Below are 17,410 nucleotides of genomic sequence, written 5' to 3' on the forward strand. Positions count from 1 at the left end.
AAAAAGGGGAAAGGGATGGGATTTAAGTATTAGTTTATATTTTACAAATTTGGTGAAAGAAATCTTCAATTGATGCTTATACTTGTTGTAGAATCCATGTAATCCAAGTAAGTTGCCTTTTCTTCATCTTTTGAAACTACAAAGGAGGACCCCAAGCTTTTAATGGGTTTTGGAATGTTAGTTTAAAATTGATTGATTTGTGATACATGTTAGCTAGAAAAATGTTTGGATGATGATTGCATGCGATTGATTGTCACCAAATTTTTTAAATAATTATATTACTAGTAATCTAGTTTTCTAGGGTTCATGGACAAAATTTGGGAAATTATAAATTGATGTTTGTGTTAGTTAGTTGGGTTAAACATGGTGTAGATAAGTATACATATATCTTAGAAGTAGTTATATTGCATGAATGAACCAGATTTGGTTAATAAGTGCTTAGTTGACTTTAATTAGTCAAAGTTGCTGATTGTTGTGAATCTTTTGACAAAACCAAAAAAAATTAGTACTGTGACAAATATATGTTATGAGATAATGGATTAATGATCTAAACAATGAATGTTTAAGTAACCAAGTCATCAAAGTTGAAGATCACTGAGCGGGTCCTTCTTCATCATCTAAAGGTACATGGCTACTCAAACTAAAGTTTACTTTGTAAAGTTTATAATAATTGCATTTGCAGGAAATATCCCATAGTGGTCAAATTTAGTGTTGCTCTGTTTCATAAAATTGAAGATAGTATAAGTAATGATTTGAAATAGACATGTTTTTAGACTATAGACATGAGGTTGGTTGTGGAAATTATTGATCCATAACTGACCATAAAGACAATTGACAAATCATGGGTCGAACGTGGGTAAAATATATATATATTAGTGCAGCCAACATGGGAGGGTTTCAGGTGGCGTTTTACTCATGCGGGTTTCACTTTTCACATAAAGCCTTTCGTTTCTATTTACTTAACCATTTATACACTAATTTACTAACAATTTATAATATGATTGTGGTTTAGGAAAAGCTCAGTAGTGACGCTTTCCGGATGGTCGAAGTCTTGGGCTTTCACTAATGGAATGCTTGTTTGTCTTTTTTGTTAAAAACTTGTCTTTTTGTAAACCTATGTCTTAACTAGTATTGGGAATGTAGTAGGATGATTTGGTAAACTTTGAATTTATTTGAAGTTTTAAAAGAATGTTAAACTATTTCTTCTAGTTGAATCGGATTTTATCAAACTAAATAATTTTTTTTTGGGACCTTTAACCGCTGCGCGTTTTATTTAAATCATTTATATAATGTAAAGGATGCTTCACAGTACTTCGTAGCTGTCAATGCTTCAAGGTTCCAGACTATCGAACCAGACCCGCGCTCCCTCCGTCAACGTCTGGGGAACATGAGACACCACACCGCATGGGCCAACCACTCACTAGCCCGGCTCCCCTGAAAGCAGGCAAATGGTCTTCAGGGTCTTGTGTACCATCGTACTTATCTATTGTGGAGGGGTATCGTAACTTTGGTGGTAATGGAGCCTCTACTATTCGCTTGGTGGGATTAGAGACGTCAGACGTATCTCTAGGTCGGTAGGGGGCTTCCAGATGGTCCTCCTGTGTTTTCTCCTTTCCCTTGACAGTGGAAAGGAGAGTCATCAAGGACTCTAGCAGTGTGTCGAGACCTCCGCCAGTAACGTCTCGGCCTTCCACGTTCTGTTCTGGTCCCGGTGTCTCGAAGGAGAGCCGAGCTCGGAGGGTCTAGTCTTTCCTTCTTTTCTTGCTCGTCAAGGAAAGCCCTCAAGGTATCCCTGTGAGCTCGTATGAACTCAGGGGTCACCTTCCACCCCTCTTTTTCGTTTTCTTCATCCCTTGGTTCCCTTTCAACATTATCTTCCACAGTCGCGCCTTCGATTAATACGGGTCCGTCGGTGTCTTGTCGTGTATCTGGTTCTTGTAGAGCCGTGCTTGTTTCTCCCGCCTTGTTGACTACGTTGCTCTTCCACGAACTTAAAGGAAAAGGTGGTGGTATGTTGTTTGGGTTTTGATCAACCATTCTTCTTCACGATTTTTTAGCGAGACATGTGATCAAGAGGTCCCATGGATGGCGCCAATGTTGGAACCTATTCCGGTGGAGGAAGGTTCCTAATAAGTTTAGAGAAAATGGTGATCAAGTTATATGAATAAGTGTTATATGATTATCTTCAATGCCTTTACATTGTTCTTCTCTCTCTTTTATAGAGAGGGATATTATACACAATATCTACCGGATACATTAGTGTTTTACGTATCCTTCAGTCCATCTTGCTTTCCTTCGGTCTGGCAACTTCCTAGATCTTTATCCCGTGGTTCATGCCTCTTATCCTGGAACAACCATGCATCGGGCCACCCACCGGATGAGGTGTGCATTGGGTGATTTCCCTCACAAACTATTTCCCTCCAAATTAGCTTCTAGAATGTTTTCCTTGCTAGGCGTTTTTTCGTTGGGCTTCTTTTGTTGGGCCTCTTGCTGTCTTTGTTGGGCTGGAGCCTACCTATGAGGCCTGTCTCATGAGAGAAGGCTCTTCATCAATCAATTTTATGAGTGAGGTTATACTAATACATATGTTTGTTTGACTTTATATGATTGAATTTACTTACTAAAGTTTCACTCTAAATGAATGTTATAATTGCAACTCTACAATCTGGAATGAACTAACATGTCAAATTCATGAATTTTTGTTTGAACGACATATATTGTATTCCTATTAATTACTTCATAAATCATCAAGCCAACATACTAAAGGATTCGAACGTATTACACTTAGGGCATCCATTATAGTGAATATGAAACGTGAAAAAAAAATTAAAAAATAATAATAATAAACACACGTCGCGTAGGTAGTTGGGGGGGTGGGGGGTGTCAGACTAGTTGAACCAACATGATTCATTAAACACCCCTACAACTGACTTCATTTGAACCGCCTCGTTACATGTCACACCGTTTGAATCAACAAGCCATACTAAGTGGTTGGACCGGATTCAGAATATTTTTATTTTTCTTTCATAATATATGTTACTAGTTATTACTTCATTGTATTTTATTTACTTCAAACTTCATATTTTGTTAATATTGTTAAGTTTGCACTAAAGATAAACTAATTTGGAAGCAGTGACTAACGATAAACTAATTTGGAAGCAGTGTCATATATATGTGTATTACTTTTTAAATTATGCATACCAATTGAACTGGCTCGTGCCACACCAATTAAACCAACAAGCCATATTAAGTGGTTGGACCGGATTTAAAATATTTTTTGTTTTTCTTTCATTATATCTATTATTAATTATTACTTCTTTCTATTTTGTTTACTTCAAACTTCATGTTTTGTTAATATCGTAAGTTTGCGCTAAAGATAAACTAGTTTGGAAGTAATGCCACATATATGTATATTACTTTTTAATTTATGTATACCAGATGAACCGGCTCATTAGATGTCACTCCAGTTTAACCAACAAGTCATACTAAGTGTGATATTCGTCATTTTGAATTTGTAATTCGGGATTGGAATTTAGATCCTTCATTATCAATAAAATGTGCATTTATTAGTATTTACTGGTGTTTAATTCATTTTATAATATTATGTCATCTAAGCACGTCAAACAATCCTTAAAATCACTAATTTTGGCTTAAAATCGCATTTTAGACATTTCAAGGGCTAAAAGTGCCAAAATCAAAATTTCAAGAAATTCAATGTGCCGCGTAGCGTGGCGGGGAACCCCATTGTGCCATAGCGCGGGGAATCACGCGATCAGCAACACGCTTTGATTTTGAATCTGATTTTAGCTCGCTAATCTCGCCCAATTCGATTAGTTTCTAGATTGTTCTTCAAGTTATGATAATTACCGACATTCCTATTGATAAACCCTAACTTAATCCTCAAGTTTGGGCCATAATTTGTTTATTAATCGATTTACTGTAATAACCCATCATAAAGCTCTAATCCATCAATTAGACGATTTCTTCCTCCCCAATATCAATTAAACCTATATATATGGGGCACGACTAATTGATCAATAAGCTCACAAGACACTATTAATAATAATGGTAATATCTAATCGTTTTATTTCATAAAGTTAAAGTACACACTATTCAATACAACGATTAAACCATAACCAAAATAAATAAAAATACACATGTCTTTTGTTGATATCCTAAAGTCCAAAACTACAAGCTTCAAACTTCCAAACATCCAATAAAGCAACCTGTAACATGCGTAAAAATAGTTATATTTGTCAACAACACATGTTGAGTACGTAAAACACACAAGATTTGATATATAATAATAGTAAAAAGATAATTCTTATGCGAATGTGGTATTAGCAAAAATTAATTACACAAACAAGTCTTTTCACTATGACACTAGATCGCCAAGTTACTCGGATGCAGTATTACCAACAATTTATAAAAAAAATAAGTCTTTTCACTATGACACTAGTTCGGTCAAGTTTACTCGGACGACATATGATCATATTATTGAGGATGTAGATGTTGCCACCAAACAACAAATAAATAAACACCTTGACAATTAAGCATGTAACAAATTAATCGTGCATTACACATAAACGTATAAAATAGAATTGTGGTTGAGGAAATCAGTTATAACAAATCATGAGGTTGTGATATGCATGTTACCCCCAAAGCAAAATAGAAAACGGGGTGTGAATTACTTACCTTAAAAAGTAGGCTAGAAGAGGTGATAAATAAAAGAGAAGTTGACTTAAGCGAGCTGACAAAACAGAACTTGACGAAAACACTTCCTAACAACAAACAATCCTTGAATGAATAGAAAGGAAATAATAAATGGAAATTAGAATAGATATGACGAAAGTTTAAATGGTTAATATTTGGGGTTTAAGTATAGTGCATAAAAGTATATATTTCAGTTAAATATCATGTTTTGTCGTTAAGGAGTAATATTTAATTACTTTATTTTATCAAAATTAGTTAATAAGTTTGGTTCGTCTAGTATAAGTGAACCGACACGAGAACACGAGTAAAAATTAGTTAAGCGAGTTTTAAATGAGAGTTCATTCCGGTTTAGGTCCGGATGTCAATATAAAGTCGAATTTGGAACCAACATGACCAAAATATATGAATTAGGTTGAATTTATAAAATTTAGAAATTTTAACGAGTTCAAAACGTTTAATTATAAAATCCCTAATTTTAACCTAGCATAAACTCTAAAATGAATTTAATCCATTTGGATATCGAAATCCCTCAATTCATCAAAATTGATGAAGGCTTTTGATCCAATGATGATTTAGAACACTTTGATGCACAAACTTACCAGGGATTTAGATTGGAACAAGGAGAATCAAAGAAGAGAAGAAGACGATTGACTTTTGAAAGTTAAAAAGGGAAGAACTTGAAGATTAGAGCACCAATTCGTGATTGAAAGTGTAATTTGAGACGGGGTAAAGGTTTGGCAGAAGATAAACAAAGTATATATATGTTTAATTGATCTTGGGGCAAAAGAAATTGTTTAATTGATGAATTAGGACTTTAAGGTGGATTTTACAATAAATTGATTACTGAATGAATTATGATTCAAAATTAAAGATTAAGTTAGGGTTTATCAATAGGAATATGTTCCTATTTAGGGTAGAACTTATGCAACTTACCTAACTTTATAAGTTAATAAATCTTTTTTTTAGTATTTAAAAGTTTTAACAAATGGTAATATATCCAATAAGGTTTAGCATTCACCTTGAGTTAAAGATGAGGTGGAGATTGGACTACAGAATGCAATGTCTCAAATTCGAATCCGATTTTAATCAGATTATACCACAGTGGGCCTTCAAAATTTCTTTGAAACAGGAGATGATAAGCTCGGGCAATTCAACGTTACCCACAAGTACATACGTATGGGATCTTCTTATGCCATTGGATTACTCAAATAACCGAGCAACAGGTTTTATTTGTTCGACGAATACGAAAAGACAAGCTATTAATATATATATTAAAAAGGAAATTCAAATCTCCTCACAAAGTTACTATTCATTTTACTATTTAATATTTTAATATATAATTAATTATAACCAATAAATCACTATTCATAATTTTATAAATAAAAATGATGGTTTTTATTTCTTTTTTTTTTTACTTTTTATTTAAACTAATTAGAATATTTAACAAACTATATTTCTAAACACTAAATTTGGACGAGCGTCGGCTTTACATGTTTTATTTGTCTGTTAAATGATTTTCTTACTTTGTTTTCATATTTTTTTTATAGTCCATCTTTACTTTAACGTCATCATTTCGACAATAAATAAAGTATTACGAGTTTATTTTTAGTTATAGTGTCGTGTGATGTCGTTAAGTAAATTAAATAATATATAGAGCATGGATAATATTAATAGAAGGTTATTGGACCTAAGAGTGATTATGGACCAAAAACCTTTGGGTTTAGCCTATTTAAACCCTAAAACCCTAAATCCATCCTTATCCTCATCATTCCATCAACTTTCTTCCGATCATTATAACACCCATACACACATACACAAACCTCCTATACACCAAACATTCCAAATCCAATTCCGTCCATTCAAGATCTAGTTAATCACGTCTAAAGGTAAATGTTATATTTTAAGATTTAATCATCCTTTCGTTTCCTTCTCGTTTCATTCTATTTTCGTTAAGACAGTAAGACAAACATAAATGAACAAAGAATTATGAGAAACGAACACGAAACCGACATAAACGAAATCCAGCAATAATAACAATAACAAGAGACTTGCCAAAATGTAAATAATGATAATAAATCGGTGTAAACATGGTTCACCTAGACCCGAATCCCAACAGTTCGGTCAAGACTAAGAACCCGAACCAGATTTACAAATGGAGGCTCGAACCCGGAGCCCAAATAACTCAACTCATCCACAAAACACGAACCCAAAAGCAACTAAAATGAAATGGTCCCCTGTTCTTCATATTGGTTACCAACGGCTCGAGTTACAGACCAAGGGAGAACCAGATCTGAAGAACCCGCTTGCAAACATGAAGGATTCGCATTCCGTGCGAACTCGTGATTTCGCATCCCGTGCGAACTCGTGGATTTCGCATCCCGTGCGAATAGAGTAGAGATAGCCGTTCTAGGCCTTCTGTGTAACACCACGGTGGCCGGAGGTGAAGGAAAGAAGGTGCAGGTGGGAGTGACCGGAGTTAGAAGAGGTGGCAGCGGCCGTGGGTAAGTAAGAAAAGGGAAGAAATAGAAGTAGCGGTGGTGGGTAGCCGTGGTATATGACAAGAGGAACAAAACCCGAACCCGACCCTGATCTGATCGCCGGAAATCAAGAGAGAGAGGGGGGAGGGGGTGACGGCTCTGGTGATGTAAAGAAGAAGGAAGGGGTTGGGTGGGGGTGGGGGTGGGGTTATATATATATATATATATATGGGAGATTTTAAATGAGAACCCCTTTGAGTTTTAAGAACTCGAAAGAAGTCAGTGTAACGATTTTTTTTTCAAAATTTTTTTTACACATGCGTAATATGTGTAGGTTACATACACGTAAAAAAATTACAGAATTTTTTACGCACCGAGTCGACTTTTTACACATGTGTAACGGACGTAAAAGTTAGTGTTTCCACTCACATCTTTATTCTCTCTCCTACTTTGACTTTTTTGCCAAATTTAATCTCAACCACATATTTCAATTCATTTAATTAAATGTGTGGCTTAAAATTGAGTTCTTAAGTTCTTAAAACTCGCCATGGTTTTCAAAATATTCCTCCCCTATATATATATATATATATATATATATATATATATGTATGGGATTTCAATTAAGAACCCCTTTGAGTTTTAAGAACTCGAAAGAACTCAGTGTAACGATTTTTTTTTCGAATTTTTTTTACACATGCGTAATATATGTAAGTTACATACACGTAAAAAAATTACAGAATTTTTTATGCACCGAGTCGACTTTTTACACATGTGTAACGGACGTAAAAGTTAGTGTAATCACTTACATATTTATTCTCTCTCCTAAGTTAACTTTTTTGCCAAATTTAATCTCAACCACATATGCCAATCAATTTAATTAAATGTGTGGCCTAGAATTGTGTTCTTAAAACTCAACATGGTTCTCGAAATATCCCTCCCCTATATAAATATATATATAGGGGTGGGTTCTAGTGAAAACTCCTCTTAAAGAGAAAACTTAAAAATTTCTAAAAAACTATTTTTAACTTTTTTAAAAAAAAAATTTTGAAGTTTCTTTTTTTTCATTATTCTTATATGTTGTTATTGGTTACAAAAAAAAAACCTTGTCGGTAACCTCGTTGGTATAGTGCGCATTTGTAATAGTGTGTTTTGCATATATGCAAAAGTGTTTGTATTGCATAGAATACAACACTATTGCACATATTTGATACACACTATTGTATATATGCAATATAAGACTAATACACACATCGAATACACATTAGTACGTATGTGTAATACAACATTAACGCACATGTGCACCACATCGACTTTTATTTTATTATTATTATTTTTTTCATATAATACAACTATACTACACATATACAATACACAAATATTGAATATATACAATAAAACACTATTAAACTCAAAAATACATAGTAGTACACATGTGTAATACAACGGTATCGCACAGTAATGCGTATGTGCATTACAGCAGTTTTTTTTATTTTTTTTATTTTTTTTATATTTTTCGAGTGAAATATAAGAAAATATAAGAATAATGGCTAGACAGAATTTTGAAAATATTTTTTTATTTTTAATTAAAAATAATTCTTTAGGAGTTTTTAGTTTTCCCTCTAAATGTGAGTTTTCTCTTGATCCTCTCCCTATATATATATAGGGTTTAATAATAATAATACAAGACTTTTAATAATAATAAAGATATAATAATACCATGGATACAAGGACTTGGTCAAACCCGAACCCGTGATCCGACTCGTCTAACAACCCGTGACCCGCCTCAAGTAAAAGAATATGAGATGAAGATGAGCCAAACACACGAACCTGAACTTGCTTAAAGAAACGTTGCCTCGTAGACGCGTTAAGAACGTAAACCGATAATAATGAAATGAGTATATATATATGTGTGTGTGTGTGTGTGTGTGTGATAATAAACATCCTTAAGAATGCAAATTAATAAAGCCGGTTCGTTAATAAAATAAATTTAAGCATAATAAACTAACACGATCGGTTAATACATGTCGGTTCGGTTAACTCAAAAGTTAACCCCGTTAACTTAAGAAATGAATGACAAGAGATTATAGAGGATTAATACATGTATATTATTAAGCAGTTAGCCACGCACAACTCAAGGGAATTACTATCAACGGTGAACATAACAGGATCCGGGTGAGTTCTAGCCCCTTTCTCTGTGACGTTTTTCGGGGCTGTGTGCATACTCCTATGTGAAAGTTAATACACTTGTCCTAAGTGAAAGTGTATGATATGTGTATAATTATATATTGAATGTTGTATGAATGTGCGTATATAAATATTATTATTATATATGCAATTGAAAGATGTGTAGTATGCACGTATGATAGGAAACGTATGAAGTAAACGGATGGACGACTGATGGGACATGTATGGTTGTATGGTTAAGCGAGACAAAGGGACCAGACCCTATTAATATCTGGGATAGAAGGGACTAGACCCTAATAATATCTAAGATTGTGATAGAGGTATCAGACCCTAATAATATCTGAGATTGCGATAAATGGACTCGACCCTAATAATATCTGGGATAGTAGGGACCAGACCCTAATAATATCTGAAATTAGAGGGACCGACCCTATTAATATCTGGGACAGAAGGGATCAGACCCTTGAAAATATTTGAGATTGAGAGACCAAACCCTAATAATATCCGAGATAGTAGAGGTAGCATAGTTTACGGTATACCCTAGGAAAATAGGAAAGAAAGTGTGTAAATACGTATGTATGCACGTAAAGTATATATAAATGAGTATAGCAAGTAAAGTACGAAATACGTATCTCCGGACGCGTATAAGTATGGACGTGAATGTATTGTATGTTAATTGATTAACTAGAACTCACTCAGCGTAGCTGACTTTTAGTATGTACGCAGGTGAGTAGGATGAGACAAGTCGCACGGGGGAACACGTGGCAAATAAAAGAAGACTGGCATCGAAGAAAATAAGAGTCACGTGCTATTTATATTTATATTAAGACTTATGTTATTTCAGTTTAAAGATAAGTATTTATGTTATGTATGAATGGTTGACTTTATTTCCGCGAAATGTTTTAATTAACTATGTTTTCCGAATTATGTGAATGAGTAAATCCAACCAGCATGAAAGTAGGGCCCCCGGGGCCGGGGCCTTAAATTTACAATGACCGGAAATTTTTTCGTGATTTAAAAATATCCCTTCGCCACATGGTTTTATATCCGCATTTCAATATTTGATTTCTCGCCTTTAAAATATTTTTTTGGCTTACTATTTATGTTTATGAATTTGTGCTGATACCACTTATACTAACTGAATTTGTGTTGATTCGCACTTCGCAGCTGTAACGCCGATTTTTTTGGTTCTACATATGATATAATTTATTGTATTTTGGAATTGACGGGTTTATTTCTTTTGTTTAGTTTCAATGCCGTAACTTGATACAAACTGACTTCTCGTCAATTTGCAACGAGTTTATAGTTTAACTTTTTCTAGTTATGTGTTTTTGTTCAATTTAACGGCCTGTCACAAAACACAGGTCCTAAATCCTAGTTTAATATTTATTTATGGGTAACAAATATATACAATAAAATTTTCATTGATGGAAAAGAATTAATATTCTGCGGGGCCCACTTCAATGGCTTTATATTAAGCCGAGATTTGTTTATTTAATTTCGCATCCATCTCCGCTTTTTAAGTTTTCAAAATCCCTCCGAATGACCAACAAGATGAACAAGCAAGACTCCATGAAGCTTCAGGTACATAGTTAACGTCAACTTCCGACTATTATTGACCTCTGTTTAAGTCATATTATATATTACTAACCACTATTATGATTTTGATGCAGACCTGTGTCCTTAAAGTGAATGCTCCGTGCGCATGTGATGGCTGTAAGCAGAAAATCAAAACCGTCCTGAAAAAAATCGACGGTTAGTTATTAATTCATCTCTCCTTTTTATTATTATTATTATTATTATTATTATTATTATTATTATTTTTATTTTACTATGTTTTCTGTCACTTGAATGACTTGATTTATGTGTTAGTTAAGGATTTGTTTGTTAATAACCTAGTCGAAGAAAATTACTCGTGTTTAAACTAGGGTTTGATGATTTTGTAGTCGAATGTGGTAAAGAAAATTGGGTTAATTGGATGAATTCACTAAAATTACATGATTACAATTTACATGCTTAGAGGCAAACCGGGGTCAGAACTTTTTTTTTTCTTTAGGGTAAATTTATTTGTTTTCGTTCGAAAATTGTTACATATGGTATAAATTTACTCGTTTTCATCTTAAAATTTTGATTATTAATTTATAGTATTAGACCTGTGCTCGGTGGGGGTGACTGTTGAAAGAAATAACGACCTCCAAATTTTTACAGTGAAAAAAGTTGACTTAGAATATGTGCATAGTTTTAACAATGTATACATAGTTGCTTAGATGACTTGTAACGTAGCTTCGCTTCGAATGAAACTCACATCAAAACATAATAAAAATAAAAATTTCACAGTGATATATTTTTAATTTTGTAAAACATCATGTTTTGAAAGCTATAAAAATAATAAACAAACGGGTAAAACATATGATCGGGACACGGGTGCGGTTGAGGAAAGAATTATATGAAATATATTTGAAAAAACTATAGGATTTCAATGGTTTTTTTCCTTTTAAGTGGAAGATGATAATTTTATAAAATATTTTGCTGATTGTAATATTATTTAGTTGTTTTTAATAACCTTTGACTACGAAAATTACTTCGTGTTCAGAGTAGATTTTAATGATTTTTTTTGTTTTAATTTGTGAAGATATTTTGGTAAATTGGATAAATAATTTAAAATTGAAATAGTATATGGAGAATCTTAAAGTTTTGATGTGACAAATCTTGGTCCGTGGACCGATCTTGCCGCTGCGACACGCTCCTGACATGATCATCTCGATCTACTACTTGCACTTTAATATTAGTATATGTACTTTATTTCTCTACTCTTTTGTATTTTTCTTGTTTATAATCCTACAAACAAATTATAATTTACTGGATAATATTTACTCCATGAACAAATTGTACTTTCCGTCTAAAAGGGTATTTTCTAAACGTTGATATCGGGTTTAACCGTCTAGGTCATGCAAATCGACATGATTGGTCAATTTTTTGGTATTTAACGGTTTGATTCACGGTTTAAAATTTGAACTTTAGGTCTACCTTTATGATTTAACTTTTAAACAATTGGAATATGCAGTTGTGTAATCATCTGTTATTTTTTAAAGTATAAAATGTATATTAATGATTTGAAAATGAGAACTATTTAACTTTTTTATGCAACAAACGGACAAATTATCTTCTTTTTGTTCATCTTAATGTTTTTTATTCTTTGGAGAACACAGCGCAAAAGACAAATGCTATTAGGTGGACAATAAAGTAGTACTAAAACAAAATAGATTGGGGACGGAGGAATGAAAGCGATCGCTAGTTCGAAAGTGGAACCAAAATGTTTGCTTTTAGGCAAAACAAGACTATTGCTTTAGTTCTTTTTTCTCTTTTAACTTTTGACCATTTGACCACATTTTTTCATCAACAAAATTAGTGTAATTATTTTAAACTTATGTTTTATATTATTTATTATAGGGTTTTCATGTAATAAGAAAAAACAATAAGTTATTTTAGTATAGTTAATTAATTGTTGATGCATAAATAAAAAATTTAAACTAATGCTTTGAAATTAAATTTTTTCAGGGGTGGAAAAAACAAACATTGATCTTGAGCAAGCGAAGGTCACTGTTTATGGGAATGCAGATCCACTCACACTTATAAAGAAGCTTAACAAGTCTGGTAAACATGCTGAACTATGGGGCCCACAGAAAGGCGGTGGCAGTGGTGGTGGCGATGGAGGGAAAGGTAACAAACAAACGCAAGCAACAAATAATAAAGGGCTCAAGGATTTTAATCCATCTAACAAGAATCAGAAATATGCGAAATTTGATTTAGTGATTGATGGTGGTGGTGGTGGTGAACGATTTAACGATGAGGATGGTGATAGTTCTGATGGGAATGATCATAAAAAGCCCAATAAAATGATGACGGGTCCGGGTGTGGGCGGGTATGGGCTCGGTGGGCCAGATGGAATGATGAATGGGAAGAATGGACCAAGTGGAGGGTTTGATTTGCCAGTGCAGTTGAAGGGAAAGGGTGGAAATAATGATGCTAAAAAAGGAAATGGCGGGAAAAAGGGTGGCAACGGCAGTGATGATGGAGGAAAAGGTGGTAAGAAGAGTAAAGGCGGAGGCGGGTAGTGGTGGTTTTTTTGGAGGTATGATTTGTAAGGCGCTTTTTGGTGGTGGTAAAAAGAAACAAGGTGTCTCAAATCCTAAGGGCAGCAAGAAAGGTGGCGGTGGGGAAATGAAGGATGGCGGGTTGGACAAGAAAGGAGGTGGAAAACCCGAGGGTAAATTTAGTAGCGATAAGCAAAATGAGTTTTTTGAGTTCAGCAAGCCAGGAAACGGTGGTGGTCGTGGTGGGCGGAATATGGGCCACAATGGTGGCAATGGTGGCTGGAACAATAATCAAATGGGTGGTAATCCAATGATGGCCCAAATGGGAAACTACCCAATGGGCCAAATGGGTGGTCATCCAATGGGCCGAATGGGAGGTTATCCAATCCAAATAGGTGGTAATCCAATGATGGCCCAAATGGGAAACTACCCAATGGGTGGTCATCCAATGGACCGAATGGGTGGTTATCCAATGCAAATGGGTGGTTACCCAATGGGCCAAATGGCAATGACCCCGATGGGATACCGCAGTCAAGGGATGGATAACGGTAGTGTCTACAACCAACAACAATGTCAACAACAGTATCATCAACAGCAACACATGCAGTCAATGATGATGATGAATCAACCCAAGGTGAATATGTGCCCTCAAATGATGTATGGTCAGCCGCGGCCTTCAGCCTATGGACCGCCAATGGGACCACCCATGAATGATGGTATGACGCATATGTTTAGCGATGAGAACACCGATGGGTGTAGCATCATGTAAGGTCTAGGAGTATTTCTATGCGTTTTAGTTAATTTCAGTTTATAGGAGGTAGGAAGGGTATTTTAGTTTATGCTATGCTGATATTTATTTATGTTTGGAAGATAAAAAGTTTTGTCTAATGAAGATTTCATGTTATTGGTTAAGAAAATAATAACCAAATTGAATGCATGGAGCTCTTTATAACTCAAAAGTACCAAAGAATATTGGCACAATATGTGTTAAATATTTATTTATAAGATAAAACCAAGCTTACACATGTAAGGTTTATCCTTGTAATTTCAAGGAAGTAGGGTATGCATACCATCAGGTCTAACTGGTTCGGCTATCAAAGTAACAACTTGGGACACTTAATGGGGCCAATTTTGACATTGCTTGAATAGAGGTACACAAATCGGGTTTTTCTAATACCCGGGTTCGGGTATGATCGTTTACTTACAGAATCCGGGTAGGGTACGGGTATTGAAGAGAAAAAGCAACCCTGTATACTTGGGGAGGATAATTGGGTTCGGGTATAGCCAGGCATATACTTTAAAAATTCATGTATTCTATCGGGTATTAAAAAATTCGTATTGGGTATAGGCTATAATCGAGTATGGTTTCAGGTGTAGGTATTGAGCTCAAAATGCATACCCTATCCACACCATATGGGTAGGGTAAGGTTGGTTTCGGTTTCGGATAAAAATACTCGGGTATATAAAAACCGGTTCCAGGTACTTTTTTTCGGGTGTGATTTCAGATAAAAGCTTTTTATGCACCTCTAGCTTGAACTTCCCATCAAACAAAAAGGAACTTCAATTTCAATAGACAATCACAACAGGTGTAGTATTTTTACAAAATTAATAATATCTTGTGTTTATTTATTTATTTTTTAGTTTATTAGGTTGTTTGTTTATTGTTTATTGGAAAATTAGATTTAATAATCCAAACTATCAATAATTGGCCAATATTAATTCTAACTAACAATATGACTAATGGTAATCTCAACTTTCAGTTTTATTACCAAATAACAATCTCAATCTAAAAAGACCATTAACTTTGTTAAATTTTGATAGTGTGATGTGGCTGTGACTTGCATTTTTTTTTAAATATATTTGGATACAAATCATCATTGTACTAAGTATATTCCACCAATAGCAAAGCTATGGTAGGGTCTGAGGATGGTAAGATGTAGACAGCCTTACCTCTACCCCGTAGGAATAGAGAGGCTGCTTCCGGTGAGACCTCCGGCTCGATAGTAGTTTTGCATCAAGCCTTGGACATAAGGCACATAACAGTCAACCATCGGCACACCGGTCGATTGATGCATGTACCCTTGTCTTTTGGCTATCAACGCCACCACATGATGCCTGATTAACCTTCCGCCACTTTTAAGGTTATTTTCACGATATTAGTAAAATAACGTCAAAATTAGTGCAATTTCACTTTTGCCCACCCCGAAGGTTCACACATCATCATCATCATCATCATCGTACTCAGTATATCCCACCAATAGCAATGCTATGGTAGGGTCTGAGGAGGGTAAGATGTAGACAGCCTTACCTCTATCCCTATGGGATAGAGAGGCTGCTTCCGGTGAGACCCCCGGCTCGATAGTAGTTTTGCATCAAGCCTTGGACATAAGGCACATAGCACTCAATCATCGGGACACCGGCTGATCGGTGCATGTGCCCTTGTCTTTCGGCTATCAACGCCACCACATGATGCCTGATTAACCTTCCGCCACTTTTAACGTTATTTTCACGAGATTAGTAAAATAACGTTAAAATTAGTGCAATTTTACTTTTGCCCACCCGAGGGTTCACACATATATACATTATATGCGCGCACCGCAAGCAGGGCGTCGAAGGTTCACACATATATACATTATATGCGCGCACCGCAAGCAGGGCGTTTATTACATGAATGATCCTTTGATTTACACAAATTAGAGATTGGATACATTGTTTTCCTTTATTACACCTTTAGACACGAAACAACCAACATATTTAATATGAGCTCCCAACAGGGTTACCTTCTCTCTTTTTTTAATTGTACGGAAATGACAATATTACCCTTACACTTTAAAAATATAAGAAATAAAAGTACACACCCCCCTCCCCACTCCATCTTCTTTCTCTAGCGAGCTCGGTTACCATTTTAGGGTCTTTTTCGGTTTCGGGTCGGTCTCGAGTTTACTCGAGTCGGTCCGGTTAGTCTCTTATACACACCCCTAGACGTTACACGAAATTTTCTCTGTACTAAGTTAATAGAAACAAACTAGGGTTATAGTCTTTTAAGTTTTATAATTATCACTTGTTATTACTATTTAAACATTGATACTATTTCCACCTTTTAGTATATTAAATGAATTGATACATTCGTTTAAAATAATTAATTTTCCACTTTTAATATTTTAAATCAATTATAACATTGGTTTAATATCATTAATATTAACAATATAATTATGCCCTATTATACACATGCAATGTAACATCGATATTTCCAATTGAACAATCGTGTACCAACAAAGCCTGAAGACATAACAATATAATTATGCCCTATTATACACATGCAATGTAACATCGATATTTCCAATTGAACAATCGTGTACCAACAAAGCATGAAGACATAATAGAGCTACATAAATGTACTTCAAAAGAGTTTGATAACATTAATACCAACTTCTGGTATCTAAGTTTAACCAAGCTACAGCATTATTATAAAAGAAGTCAAATACGAGAAAAAGTAGTTAAATAGAGGTTATGAAGACAACCAGACGAGAAAGACCATCTCATAAAAGAATAGAAATAAACTAAGGTAGCGTTTGTTATGCAGGAATGACAGTGAGAATGGAATAATTTATTGCGTAGAAATGAAAAAAGTGGTATTTGGTTGCTCAATAGAATGGAATCACCAATTACACATGGAATCTTATTCTATCAAAATCATTCCTTCCCACCCCCTTCTTTTTTTTCATTCCATTCCTCCTTCACCCTACATTCTTAACAACGCCACCACCTAACAACAACCATCACCACTACCATCGGCACCATCAACACTTCCGCCGCCACCACCACCACCACCAGCATTACCACCGCTGCCAACAACGCTTTCGTAACCACCGTAACCATTGTCACCACCGCTGCCTGACCATCACCGCCACCACCACTGTCGTTGCCTGCCCACCACCACTG

The 17,410-nt window shown here is 34.9% G+C and overlaps 1 pseudogene across 1 annotated transcript; it reads left to right on the top strand.

The window, feature by feature from the left end:
• Window positions 1–10,927: 10,927 nt before the first annotated feature.
• LOC143541322 (uncharacterized) lies at window positions 10,928–14,363 on the top strand (annotated as a pseudogene). Its single transcript, XR_013136743.1, has 4 exons — window positions 10,928–10,958; window positions 11,048–11,129; window positions 12,933–13,841; window positions 13,959–14,363. The product of XR_013136743.1 is annotated as an uncharacterized LOC143541322 (transcript).
• Window positions 14,364–17,410: the final 3,047 nt, after the last annotated feature.

Source organism: Bidens hawaiensis, unplaced genomic scaffold (assembly GCF_021521415.1).
Source record: "Bidens hawaiensis isolate Kalapana, Puna unplaced genomic scaffold, B.hawaiensis_p1.1 tig00012550_1, whole genome shotgun sequence".
NCBI classification, from domain to species: Eukaryota; Viridiplantae; Streptophyta; class Magnoliopsida; order Asterales; family Asteraceae; genus Bidens; species Bidens hawaiensis.